Here is an 11,756-nt window from a genome sequence, read left to right as displayed (position 1 = left end):
AGACCCTAGCAACCACCTATTAGACCCTAGAAACTGCCTAATACACCCTAGCAACCGCCTATTAGACTCTAGCAATCACTGTTTTACCCTAAAAAAAACTACATTTTACACTATTCAACGCTGTCAACACTATTCAAACCTTTCAAACCTTTCAAACCTTTCGAACCCTTCAAACCTTTCGAACCCTTCAAACCCTTCAAACCTTTCATTCAAACCTTTAGAACCCTTCAAACTTTTGAACCTTTCAAACCTTTTAAACCTTTTAAACCTTTTAAACCTTTCAAACCTTTAGAACCATAAACCTTTAAAACCTTTAACACTACTAATACTTTAACACCTTTAACACTTATAAAACTATCAATACTGAATACCATCAACATTCTTAGCGATCCCACACTGTTTCTTCAGGAACAGTACTTTCGAGTTGCTTTTTGTTGTTTACTAGCTTGTTTTAAGTCTGCTCGACTCTGCTGTTGTTTTTTACCTGAACTGGAAAGAAAACTATAGTAGCCTACAAAATCAGCCTAGGGTTTCATGCCCTTTTAAAACATAGGCTTCGCATACATTGGTGTTTGATTTTAGTTTTATCCATAGGCTATAGCAATTATGTGTGTCAACTACCAAGGCCCTTTCTTCAGGGCCTGTGTCGAAAGCATCCTGTCGACAAAAATCTAAAACACAAAAGTGTCCCAGTTTTTAACATTGACTACCAAATTATCTCCGTTTTCACCACATTTAAAATAATAACACTTGTTTTGAGTGCTTTACATAGATGCTTATCATGTTCTGGTCGGTTGAAAGGTTCAATCACTAGGTGTGCAGTGATAAAATAATTGTTCCCCATCCGGATCAAAACACCAGGTGAAAATAAAAAGAAAAGAAAAGTGAAGGAAATTGTCAAAAGTAGCAAAAATAGCTGAAAAGTAGCAAAAATGCAAACTCACAACGCGTGTAGTCGCATTGCAATTTGAGCTGGTATACAGATTGGCTATATTTTTAAGTCAGTGATTAAGGGTCCTCTTTTTTTTCCTTTTTTTTAATGTCACCCTAGTCTGGATGGCACATAGGCCTACACAATAAATACTCCTTAGATGTGCTAAACATCTGCCGGAAGAAATCATCCAACAAACAAACTGATCTATGGGGGACTTCGGAGCTAGGTCCTGACATGATCAGGGGCTTAGCCCCAGATGGCGGCTCGAGAAGAGGACCCAGGCTTCATACATATCCTGACACAATTTCCAGGGACACTGGACTTGTGTTCGTAGAACAGCAAAGGACCCTTTGGAAAGACATGTCACCCCCCCCCCCCTTTTTTTAAAACCTTTATTTATACAGGTGATATCCCATTGAGATATACAACAAGATCTCTTTTATGAGGGAGACATAAACAAACATTTGCATAAAGCGGAAACATTTCAAATAAAATAAGGCATCGCGACACCAGTCGAAGGATGATAAGGATGAAGGTGATGATGATTGATGATGATGATGCTGATGATGATGTGAGGGTGTAAGCTTTTAGCATGGTGAAATGAAGGCCCAAACATTGACCATATTGTTGCGGTCATGATCCACAACACGATAACAACAATCTACACAAAAGGGGGGGATTGACAAAGAGTCTGTGGAACAGGGGGAGGGGCCAGTATATGATTGATTAGATGAAGCTGTGTATCTGACTGAAAGGCTGACACACGTATTCGCACTAGTGTGTGTGTGTGTGTGTGTGTGTGTGTGTGTGTGTGTGTGTGTGTGTGTGTGTGTGTGTGTGTGTGTGTGTGTGTGTGTGTGTGTGAAAGGCTGACACACTCATTGGCAGCTGTCACCTTGATGGATTACAGTGTTGAGGAAAACCCCATGCACTCTGATTACTGCCAGAGGTGTGTGTGTGTGTGTGTGTGTGTGTGTGTGTGTGTGTGTGTGTGTGTGTGTGTGTGTGTGTGTGTGTGTGTGTGTGTGTGTGTGTGTGTGTGTGTGTGTGTGTCTCTTTCTGGAGCTAATCGTGCAAACTACTGGACTGATCAGTGCCACAGAAGTACCTCCAGTCCTCCACTATTCTTTTTTTACGTGTGTTTTATTCTTTTTGAAATATTTCATTATATTTATTTGAATTTTATAATGGAAGTCAGTGGGGCAAATATCGTCCATGGTGACAGTTTAGGCAGACAAGGCAGTCAGGTGGTTCTGAGGTTCTCCACACTTAATCTCTAAGCTTACACATCCCTCAACTCCCTCCATCCTAATGGTTCATTCCTCGTCTTGGCCAGGACTCTCTTGAGAAGGAGGTCTCGAACCTCAATGTGATTTGTCGTGGTTAAATAAAGGTTGCATGCATACATTCTAGGCAGTCTTTTTAAGCAGATAACTGTCCACGCTTCATACAACTACATGCTCAGCATTGGTCACAGCACCCTTCCTGCAGCTTGTCAGTGATCAAACTCCCTCCACCTCCCCAGCCTCCTTGTGCATAATCCATAGTATATCACAGGAGCAGAGCCACCAAAGTGAATGCAGCAATATCATGCAATAAATGGTTAATCCTGATGAAAGTGTCTGACTGAACTGGGGTCAAGGCTTGCAGAATTTGACTTGTTGTGCAGCAGAGTGCCATTGTTAACCCCAACACCAACTTCTAAACCTATAGCCGGTTGACTGGTCTTATGGGGATTTTTGGTCTTTGGAACATTAACACATGCATGCTCTCTCTCTCTCTCTCTCTCTCTCTCTCTCTCTCTCTCTCTCTCTCTCTCTCTCTCTCTCTCTCTCTCACTAACTCACATGGGGGAGTTCCTGTGACCTCATACCCCCCCAAATTTAGAACGCTCAAGGGTAAAAAATCTTTCTATTATACAGCCACCTCCCAGAATGCCTTGCCTATGGAAGTGAAGTCACTGGTTTCACTACGCAGGTCCAAAGGTGATCTTAAATCATGGCTCCACCTAAACTCTAATTGGACTACATTAGTTCTTAGGGCCCCTGCCCCCCTCGTATTGTAATGTTTTTGGTTTTATTTATTCGTCCTGTTTGCACTGTTTCTCTGTCTCTGTCTTTTCTGTGTTGAGCGTTTTTATAGAGTGGACCACAACAGAAACGAGCTTTGGCTTTTTTTGTGTTCATCCACGGCGTTGGCGTTTTTATTGATGTATTTTAATGCCTATAAAATGTCTGTCTATCTATCCGTCCATCCATATACACCTGTCTGTCTGTCTGTCTGACTGATGTGATTTCACGCCTGATCATTGACAAAACAGCTAAATATGGCTACAGCCACGGGTTTGAAACCACACGTTTCATATGTGAGCCCATCCACCCATGTCAAGGTGATTAGCCACAGTGGAAATAGTACTCAGATTTTGGACCTATATGTAGAAGTATCAATACCACATTACTTACTTACTTAGGCCTTTAAATTCCCTGAGGAACATAGGCCATTGATGAAACTCCTCCATCCCCTTCGGTCTTGTGCCTTCCGCTCCAGTTGTTGCCATGACAGCCCTTGCGCCTTCATCTCCTGCTCTGTGGTTCTTCTCCAGGTGGCTCTAGGCCTTCCTCTCTTCCTCTTGCCTTGCGGGTTCCATGTTAGCGCCTGTTTTGTAATTGATTTATTGTGTCTTCGCAGTGTGTGACCTATCCAATTCCATTTCCTTCTCCCGATTTGTGTTCCTATTGTGTCCTGTCTAGTGAGGTCCCACAGGTTGGCATTGGAGATGGTGTTGGGCCAGGATATTCCTAGGAGGCGTCGGAGGCAGCGGTTGAGGAATGTCTGTATTTTGTTGAGTATGATGGTTGTTATCTTCCAGGTTTCTGAACTGTAGAGTAGGGTGGATTTGACGTTTGAGTTGAAGATTTGCAGTTTGGTCTTGCGTGAAATGTCTTTTGCTTTCCAGATTTTATTTAATATGTTGAATGTGGTCCTGGCTTTGCCTATTCTAGCACTGACATCCTCATCCGTTCCTCCGTCCACCGCGATTACGCTTCCTAAGTATGTAAAACTGGTTACCTCCTCTAGCTGCTTTTGATCCATGATTATTGGGGTGTTGTTCTTATTGTTGATCCGTATTACCTTAGTTTTTGATTTTAAGCCCAAGTGAAGCAGCTGCTGTCTCTAGTTTGCCAGATTTTTCCTGCATCTGTTGGTGTGTGTGTGCTAGGAGTGCTAAATCAATCAATACCACATGGTGTACAGTAAAAGTCCTGCATTCAAAAGAGTTCTTAAGTCAAAGTGCATTAACCTCACTCCGTCAAATGGAAGAAGCTTGCGACACACATTTTGTTTCACAGCGTACTTGCATCTGAGACTCCGGGCGCAGAATCGATGACAGACGGAGTTTCATTTTTTCAAGCTACTAGGCAGGTGATTGGATGATCCCGCCCCTAGCAGCCGCTGATTGGTTCGTATGCGCAGCGGTTCGGGCAGCTTTACTCTGTGAGCAATCCCAGACCCTCCTTCCTGAAACCAAATGCAATGCAATGCATGAGATTTCCGGAGGGAGGGGGTGTTTACCAGGCTAAAAGTGCATATGGTATTAGCATAAAAATACTTAAAGTATAGCAAGAGTAAAAGGACTCATTATGCAGAATGCCCATTTCAGAATCATATAGGCCAACTATCATATTAATGAACTATAATTATTGTCCAATATATATTATATGAATCACTTAAGCCATATTTTATACTTTGTCTATTAGAAAATAGCCGATCTAGAAGCGAAGAAGAGATTTTATGTTGTATCTTTTATAATTTGATTTGTTATCTGCATAGTGACTGTCAAATAAATGTGATAGTAAAAAGTACAATATTTGCCTGTGACATGTGGGCATCTGGAGTAGAAGTATAAAATGTCAAGAAATGGAAATACTGAAAGCACTGCACAACGCTTTCCATTGTGCAGTGCAGGTCACATCTGCCACAATGATTGGGAGAAGAGCTGGGGAAAAGACAAAACTGAACTAATTTACTTAATGCGTAAAAATCAGGTCTTACCAGGAGGATACAGTTTATTTCATTCTACGGTCTTTACCGGCTGGTTGCTGTCAAATAACAGGCTTCCCGGAGCAAAACAATCCAATAAGAACTTTATGGATGTGTAATCAACGTTTAATGTGTCACTGTCTTTGAGATAACCTCCAAATGTCAAGAAAATCATGCATTTTTCATCTCTTTGCTTGGCATGAATATTATGACACTTAACAGCGTGACGAATGAAACTCATTTAATGTTTTCTGAGTATATTAAAAAGTTTCCATCTGATATGTGATGAACTGATGATGTATGACTTTATGTGAGAGGCAGAGGTCAGACTGTTTGGCTGTGCAATGCAGTATGACTATGCTGACATCCTCCAATAGATGGCAGTATAGGCTCAGCTTGTATTCCCAAACCTCATGACTTTCCATGCACCAGAGGTTTGCGCCAGTAATGTAGGCCTATTATACAAGTTCTCTCTGCTAATGATTGATTAACTTTAATCGATCATCAGCAGATTGATTATGTGATTGTTCTTAGCAGCTGTTTTCTCTCATGTCACTGAGCTGTGAGTGATGTGTAGTTTGAGGAATTTCAACCAAGACCCCATTTACACACTCCTTAAAATGTGATATTTTTCTTTTCTTACCTGGATAAGGAACAATCACCCCCTTACCAGTGGTGTAAAGTAACTAAGTACATTTACTCAAGTAGCCTACTGTACTTACCTTATTTTTAGGTACTTTTACTCTACTGGAGTATTTCCAATTGTCTATACTTTTACTTCTACTCCACTAAATCTCTGAGGCAAATATTGTAGGCTACTTTTACTTCACTAAAATATTTTAAAACTTTAAACAGATATAAATTATTACATTATAAAAATACATTAACCACTTAAGCCCTAGTTTACCTAGGCTATTTGAAAATAGCTCACAACGTGTCACATCACAATGCGTTGTGAGCTTGTAGATCTGCTATTTTCAAACATTTTAGTACTTAAATTTTAGTACTTTAAGACTTAAGTACATTTTGATACCAATACTTTTGTACTTTTACTCAAGTACATTTTTAATTCCGGACTTTGACTGGTAACTGATTACTTCTACATTGCAATATTTACTTGAGTAAAACATTTGAGTACTTTTCCCACCACTGCTGTTTACACCTGGTAGTGGTGGAAGACGTTGTGTACAAGACGTCCGTTAGAAAGGCCACACTGACCTTACCTCATAATTGTGTTTATTGCCTCAAGGTCACAACGACCTTACCTGATTGATCATTGATTCATACTAGTTCACTCTGATCACAGGTGCTCCTCATTTAATTAAGCTATATCTACTGTTACTGATGGTGTTTGCTCAATCATAGTTTGACCTAGCTGGGAGTTTGTCACTCTCTCACTCTTCAGTTTTACCATGTGCTTTCATTCCTTTACTGTGCGTGGATGCACATAGGTATGTGAATACTAGACTTTGCAGTTTGTTTGTGTATTTTATTAGCATTGTTTGGATGTTACCAGCAAACTGTTTGTTGTACCTTGTCTTTAGTCTCATGTCGTAGTATGTATGCATAACTTCTGTATCAGTCTATATTGTCCATATTTATGTTACAGTCATATTTGAAGACAATTATTGTTTTACATAGAGTAAGATGTATGTATATTATATGTTTCAGACCACAGCTGTAATAAATCCCCTCAACTGGGAACAGTCTGGTTTCTTCCCCAACCACACACCTCCATCCTTGTGCTGCTCTAAACCACCAACCTAATGAGTTTTTCTTTACCTTTGTTTTATTGTTATTTTTCAGACATCGCAAAGCAACGTGTTGTGAGCTTGTATAGTCTATTTTGAGCAGGTTGGTGCCTTGCATGGTTTCCTCTGCCACTAGTAAGTGAGTGTGTGAATGTAATGGACATTGTACATTTATTTGGATAAAAGCACTATATAATGCAGTAAATGCACCATTTATCATTATCAGGTACAGTTCTATTTGGCCATTGAAGGGAAACCTCTGGCTTATATATTTGTTTATGTTCATCACATGAATTGTTTAACAATGTAGATTAATTGGTTTGTGTGTGTGTGTGTGTGTGTGTGTGTGTGTGTGTGTGTGTGTGTGTGTGTGTGTGTGTGTGTGTGTGTGTGTGTGTGTGTGTGTGTGTGTACAGTAGGGAGGGGCAGAGAGCAGATTCTCATCCTCCAATGTTTCCCAGAAGCAGTAGAGAGGGGACCCTGACCTTTCAACACCCCCCCCCCACACACACACACACACACACACACACACACACACACACACACACACACACACACACACACACACACACACACACACACACACACACACACACACACACACACACACACACAATGTGGTACTGTACAATCACATCCCTTGATCTTCCCTAGGGTCTCACAAATTCTCACACCACAACCCACGCACTTCCTCTACGCACGCACGCACGCACATGACATGACTGTTTCTTTGTCTCACTACACACACACACACACACACACACACACACACACACACAGCTCCCAGCCACTGACCTTTGAACTCTGTGATATCAGTGGAGGAAGTCGCACATTTAATGCCCACAGGAAGTCTAAACAAGACGGACACCCAGACAAGATGGATGGATGGATGGATGAGAGCGAGAGAGAAAGAGAGAGAGAGATGGGAGTGAAAATGAACAGACATAATGGATAAAAGAGTAGATGGATGGAGGGGAAAGATTTGGTTAAGAACGGATGGTGGATGGACAGAAGATTGAGAGAAGAGAAGACAAGCTTGCAGATAGAGAGAACTCCATGAGTGGGAGGAAGAGAAGGATAGAAAGAGTGGAATAAGGAGACAGAGGATGGGGGAGACCAGAGCTCTGACAACTGTTGACCGGGGTCCTCCAGGGTTCTATACTCGGTCCCCTCCTTTTTCCCCTCTATACCAAATCTCTTTGCCGTAAATCGGCTATATACTCGCTTTAGAGATGGGACAGCTGAACGCTTAACCGTTTAACCGGAATGTGTGTCACTAATAATCGTTTAGGACTAAATAACCAAAATTAAGTCATATAAAATAAATAAATATGAACAGAATATTAATGGAATAAATCACATAAATATAATCAAAAATTGTTCCTCATACAAATTCTACAAATACCTAATAAAGAAAAAAAAGGTACAGAATGAGATAGACCTAATGTATGTTACAATACATGTTTTAGGCCCTATTTGAAGTGCCCACACAATCATACATATGTCTGCAACTTTATTTATTGATTTAACGTCATAGATGGTTAACCGTGGTTAACCGCCTACAAAGTTCAAAGGTTAAACATTTTCAAAAAAAGGTCCAAATGCCCATGACATGCCCAGAATACAGACTGTAGGTCTAGGGTATGTGATTAAAAGTGCAATAAGTGATATTGTGTTAAATAGCTCTATATTGTAATCATTTCTATAGAGTGTTTGTTCAGTAACACTCCGAGTGAGCAGACAAAATTGAAACTGAAACACTAACAAAACTGAACCTGGTAAATGGGTTCCCTCTCCTGATTGGCTGAAAATATGACTTACTACACCTTTAAGAATGACATGTAGTGCTTCACTGAGAGAACACGAGGAACATGCGAGTTTATTTGACTCAGTGCACAGTTAAAATCCACACAGTTACGGTGCGTTTTAACAGCGGGCGATCAGGATAGTATTTTCCGGAAGTGCATTATATGTCTATGAGAGCCGGCAACTACTGGCGATAGGGTGAAGTGGGCGGGGGGGGCGAAGAAAATATGGATTTTCTTTATCTTTTGGACGATGTCGTCCGGCGATCGCCCGAGAGTCGCTCGCTGTTAAAACGTACTGTCAATGTAACTCCACAGAGTAAATATTGACCCATACATTTCCATTTTTTTACACCTAGACAAACACTCTGGATTTTCTTCTGTGCAGGCCTCCTGAGAGACCACATACACACAACACGTGTGAGTTCTCAGAGTTACATTACAAATGCATGAAGTAACACTGAAGATTTTACTGTGTAAGGAAGAAGCCTTGGGAACCAACAGTTCATGGTTCAGGAGCTCATCTCCTGTTTCTGTAGCCCAAGGCAGCTTGCTGTACAAGTGCACCCCCTGGACATGACTCTAGTACTTAACCCTAATCCAACCCTTGACGCTGAGTGCCAAGGAAGGAGGCATTGGGTACCATTTTTATAGTCTTTGGTATTATGACTCGACAGGGAATTGAACCCCAACCTCCCATCCTCAGGGTGAACCCTCTAACCACAAGGCTACTGAGCTGGTATTTTACACTGTGTTCAAACAAGTCAGTCATTCCATGAATAAATAAAAAGAGGACCAACATTATGTTTACATTTCTATTTGTGTGTTGTGAATGACGCACTTTAGCTGGAACGGAACACTTCACATGTATTCACTGTTTAAGTTTGATCAGATATTCTCACTGTATGAAAACTGTCTGTTTTCCAGACAACTATTGGAAAATATATCCATGTTTGTGTTGTTGGCCTACGACCACACCTTTCTTCTCTGACACATCGTCAGCTGAAGTTCCTTTTCCCCCCTCTTACTCTTTCCCTAATTTAGCGTAGCCATTATCTTTTACCCCTTTTTTCCCCTCCCAATTTAGTTGTTATGCAATTAACAACCAAGTTGTTATTAATTCCTACCCACATATTTCCGTGTCACCACTGCCCTGCTGGCTCACCTGCCAGTGAGGAGCCCCACCGGGAGGCCATATCGCCTCCGGCTCCTACTTGTCTCCGAGTCAGATACGAGTAGAGACGATACATCTTCAAACTGTCGGAAAAGATCTTCCACTGGCTCTTTATGGCTGCATAAAAAAGGGCAAGGGGTGAATATGTAACCTGGTGTGGCAAGGAATTTACTTTTAGATAATAAATGTACGGCTACGCCACCTTGATGATGTTATATCAAGGAAAATAATGAATATAAATCGGGTTCCCCGAAAACAGTTTCGAACAATGAGACCTGAGTTTCCCCCAAACACATGGAAGTTTATTTATTAACGGTTAAAAATGGAACAACTTACTGGAGTACAATATTTATTAAATTCAACAACCCTTCAATAATAACTTAATGTACAGTTACCATTATACAGTATAATCAGCAGACAATAAATGTGCTGCAAATACAAAAAAGGTCTTCTGGCTAGTGGAGACAACCATTTGGGGCAGCTACTGTTGGTGACTCAACTCTACGCCCAGCCTAGACGCACACAGCAATCACAGTCGCACACATATACGTTAAAAGAATCAGAGCACCACCTTGAAAAGAAGTGTACGCTATCACGCCAAACAAACCTTTAGGGCTGTGTACTACAAAGAGTGAGACCTAGTGAAACCCCCTAGTAGATCGTCTGCACCGCTCCCTCAGACTCCAGGACGGAGTAAACTGCACACACACTATTAACTCAAACTATACAAAGCAGCAGTGGCAATATCTTAAATTGTCTGTGTGTTCTCATACCCTCTTGCAACCTATAATGCAACTCACATGACAGTGAGGCATGGATGAACCCCGACAGAGCAAATAATAAAAACAGGAGTCCCAAGACCCACAGCCAGAAACCACCAAGCAGCCTATGTTTAGTATAGACTGCAGGGCATTTATACAATCACACTGATTGTCAATGAGGAGGTGGATAGTGCAGCTGTCCTATGGTGGCCCCTGAGGATCAACTCTTGACTGGCTACAAATAGAACCATACATCTTTTTGTTCTTGTTAATCATCCATGACTTATTTATTTCTCTGGTGACTGTAGAGAGAGTGAAAAAAGCAATAGTGATTTCAAGTGGTTTGTGACTGGGGAGCAGTGGGAGTGTGGATTTGTGCGTACCAGTAACTATGAGAGAGAACGTGCATGTTTGTGACGCCTGCATGTATGTGACCCGTGAGTGAGCACGTCACTGTTAGTGTCATCGGGGTGTAGTGCACACATTAATCTCATGCGTGTACGCGACTGTGTCTGCGAGTGTGTTTTGCGTGTGCGTGTCGTTCGCTCAGTTCTCACACCGTGAGAAAGCTGTGTTCCGGGGAAACTGTTTGACCGACATGCTCCACATGACAGGAAGTGGAGACCCCTCTGTTGTCCTCTCCCCCAACACACACACACACACGCACGCACGCACACACACACACACACACACACACACACACACACACACACACACACACACACACACACACACACACACACACACACACACACACACACACACACACACACACACACACACACACACACACACACACACACACACACACACACAATGTTGGTTTTGAGAATTTTGCCCTAACCTTAACCATGACCGATGTACCCGTAACCCTAACAGTTACGTGTGCATCCGCCATTTGTTGTTGTATTTTCCTGTTATCTCTTTGTGGATAAATAAGAGGTTAATATGTGAGTATTTAAATATGTGATCCCTAACCCTAATCATAACCCCAATATGCTGAATATTTGTCTAATCGTAACCGTAGTTCTGAAAAACTCTTTCTAAAACATGAAAATGACTGGTACCCCAGGCCCAGGGGACCTGAATAATGTCCGCACAAGGGTCAATTTTGACAGGTCTTATGATCCTTGTGGGGATTTTTGGACCCCATGTGGATTGTAACACACACATCATGTAGATTGGCTACACACAGTGTGTGTGTGTGTGTGTGTGTGTGTGTGTGTGTGTGTGTGTGTGTGTGTGCGTGCGTGCGCGTTTGTGTGTTTATGTGAAAGCCAACACTTAGCG

Source organism: Gymnoscopelus braueri (genome assembly GCF_963280865.1).
Source record: "Gymnoscopelus braueri genome assembly, chromosome: 23".
In the NCBI taxonomy this organism is placed as follows: Eukaryota; Metazoa; Chordata; class Actinopteri; order Myctophiformes; family Myctophidae; genus Gymnoscopelus; species Gymnoscopelus braueri.
The sequence above is the reverse complement of the archived record's forward strand: the minus strand, read 5'-3'. Positions refer to the sequence as shown.